Raw genomic sequence first — 3,416 nt, forward strand, 5'->3', positions numbered from 1 at the left:
ACAGGTAAGTACATTGTAATAAATACATTAATTGTATTGTACAATTTTGGATTTGGTAGAAGTTGTAATGTATTTGAAAACAATAAAAAAAATGTATTTGCAAAAACGTTGATACTTTTTATAAAATTAATGTTTACCTTCAACAGAATCACCTTGATCCTGAATAATATATATTAATATCACTTGTTACGTAAAAAGTCAACGTTTGTATACAATCGATGTAATTATTAGGAGCAAATGATAGGAAAAACCCTTACAATCAAATAATAATTTATTCGGCTCAATTGATCATGATTCATGAATAGGTTTTGATTTTATAGTTCGACGACTGTGTTGATTGACCGGGACAAGCTTGAACATTAGCGAAACCTGGGCATAATTCATGAGCTGTAAATATAATATACTTATGAGTTATGACTGTAATGAAAGGAAAATGACAATCAGTGCATGGAAATATCAAATAAATCTTAAATTTAATGCACTTGTTCTTTTTACTTTATATGTCTGTTGTATATTAAGTATTTTTTTTTTAGTTGAATAAAATAATAATAAAATACAAATTGCAATTACAATACCCAAAATAATAGCATCAATGATTTAAATTCTATGTACGTCATGTCATATTTTGATTCATGCGATTAAAATAATTCATAACATTCAACAAAATGCTTAAAATTAAAATTAAATTTCTTTTCCAATTATACATTAATGAGGTAACTACCTGTCGGGTTGAAGTAAATGTATTAGTATGTTTAATTATAATATAACATTATATTTGTATGTATCAACTATTAATGTACTATTTCATATTATTATTAACTCGTAGTTTCTAGTAATCGGTTCACGGCTGTAATGTATACACTGTATAGATTATAATTGTATATAGTATGAACTTAAACGATAATATCTTATGATTACCTCTATCCATGTTCCTATCATCATCATACACATACCTGTTTAGGATTATTTTACGATTTTCATGCGACAAAAATCAAAATTTGTAATCAAATAGGTCTCACTTTTTATACCATATTGACTTTAATATAATATTAATTATGTATTTTATACTGTGAAAACATTTTATGAACGGTTCTGTTGTTTTATAATGCTATAACATATTAGTTTACAATGGGTATTCTTTATGCCCTCTGTTTTTTTTTTTGGCATGTTTACATCAGACCGACGGCGACGGCTGTTTATTTATTGAAGTTGACTAACAAATTAAAATCTATTAACCATAAGAAAACATTTCGAACAATTAACACAGTATCGGGTCTATGTGTGACTGTTATGTTTAAACAATCGTTTTACGAACTAATCTATTTTATACAATAGTCAATAACAGTCAGATTTTAATCGAATATCAATTAGGTTTAACCAAATACTAACAATATAGTTTTATTCTATTTGGTTTAAATGTGTATGAATATTATATTACTTTATAACTAGATTTTCACAATAGAAATTGGTGGGTATTATAAGCGTGCAGTGGTACCGGTACCTATATTATATTATTATTTTAGCTAATATTAATACCCGAATAATAATATTTATTAGGTAAGACGTTTATTTACTTTTTTATTCGTTTCTATTTTATTTTATTTATATTTGTTTTAACTTTTTAAATAGGTATCCGATTGTATTAGGTTTGTGGTACCTATATGAGTATGGTTATAGTAAAAACCTATACCTATAAACACTTTAAGCCTTTACTAAAATAATAATTCTAAAATTATGTCGGCGCACCATATTTTTTTCTCTCTCTCTGAACCACACACACACGCCAAATGGAATAATATACTCCTTCAATACAACCGATCTTGAATTGTTAGTTGCTTAGCTGTAATACTAGAGTGAATTATCAGACTTTAAGACTTAAGTTAGGTAAAATCATTTTTCATGTTCTTTCATTGATGTTTTTGGGGTACCTATTTCAATTTTATATACGATCATTCTAAAACTATAATATCGTTAAAAGTTAACAAACAAACACAAATATAATGTTTAGAATTTTAATTTTGATGACACATCAGTTCATAGATACAACACAAAATGGATTCTGCTGATTGCTGAATGCAAATCTGTCATGTTGCACATTGGACAGAGAGAGAAAACAAATAGTACGCCGACATCCTCTCTTTATAAACGCGATTATAATATTATGATACTGTAATAAGATGATTATTATATTATTATTATTATTTTCAAACAAACAACAAGCAACCTGCGCACCGCGCAGTGCTGACTAGACGTGAATCAATTATAATACTATCATGATAATGACAAATTGTAATGTGAAATAAAATATCGAAATAATTTTTTTTAACACAATATATTTTAAAATTGTCAAAAAATAATGTAAGTTGTGTTGCATATTGTCTACGCCTATCGACTGGGCGGAAAATAAATCGAGTTCAATAGCATTCGACATATTAAATTAATTAACACCGGTTCCAAACGTTCTGCTGCGTGCTGGAAGTCTCAACTCGCCGTTGAATGTCGTAAACTAGTATACATATTATAATATACATAATAATATATTATACATATTACATAGGTATATGCACAGAATAGTGTTAGCGTTTATTATATAGGTACCTACTGTCCAGGTATTTAAGCGTGTTATGTAATAAAAACAGACTACACAGTGTGATTCACGTACGCATTACAAAGCGAAGGCGAACCGCCGGCGATTATAATTTCTGAAAAAGCGGAGTTTATAGTTATAGATTTTTATTGTGTCCATATTATATTCTACTTTGTAGGCTGTGTACGGAATACCTATTATTATATTATTATTATTATGGCCATTGCCCATTGTGTCCGTCGTGACTATCGCCGCCACGATTATCACCGCAGCAACAGTTGGTCGCGTATAAAAAAAAATTGTTTAACGATATATTTATTCGTTTACACGTTCAACGCACTTTCTTGGACCGCGGATATCGTTGACTTTCATTGGTTCATCGACACGAAATTAACTAAAACAACTACATTATTTTGGACGTCGTCGTCCGTCATAACACCTACCACCTACCTGCAGACTATATCAATATAGTTTTATAATATTAGACGTTACAATATAGAACATTTCGCGGACCAAACGAGCGGTGTCTAACTAATTTGATATATTAATTGGTACCTATACGAGTTGTTTTTGCGTACATATGTGGGAATGCGATAACCGTTTCAGTAAGGTCATTTCGGACACATACATTATTTGATTGGTCAATCGTTAATAGTATATAACATAATTAATTATTGGTTACGAATTACATTTTATAAACTATAATTTATACACGTATTATACGTATTATAGGTAGTCACTTATCTCATACGAACCAGGAAGTAAACATGATCGGCGGGTTTGATTTTCATTACCGATTTGTTTTATATTTTTATACAATATAAACTCT

At 29.0% G+C, this 3,416-nt stretch overlaps 1 long non-coding RNA gene across 1 annotated transcript; it reads right to left on the minus strand.

Moving 5' to 3' along the window:
* Positions 1–200: 200 nt before the first annotated feature.
* Positions 201–3,074, minus strand: LOC111032527. The gene is made up of 3 exons (XR_002604314.1): positions 2,782–3,074; positions 2,603–2,702; positions 201–387 (listed from the first exon to the last, which is right to left on the minus strand). It is a non-coding gene; the product is annotated as an uncharacterized LOC111032527 (long non-coding RNA).
* Between the last annotated feature and the right edge of the window lie 342 nt (positions 3,075–3,416).

Source organism: Myzus persicae, unplaced genomic scaffold (assembly GCF_001856785.1).
Source record: "Myzus persicae strain clone G006 unplaced genomic scaffold, MPER_G0061.0, whole genome shotgun sequence".
Classification (NCBI taxonomy): domain Eukaryota; kingdom Metazoa; phylum Arthropoda; class Insecta; order Hemiptera; family Aphididae; genus Myzus; species Myzus persicae.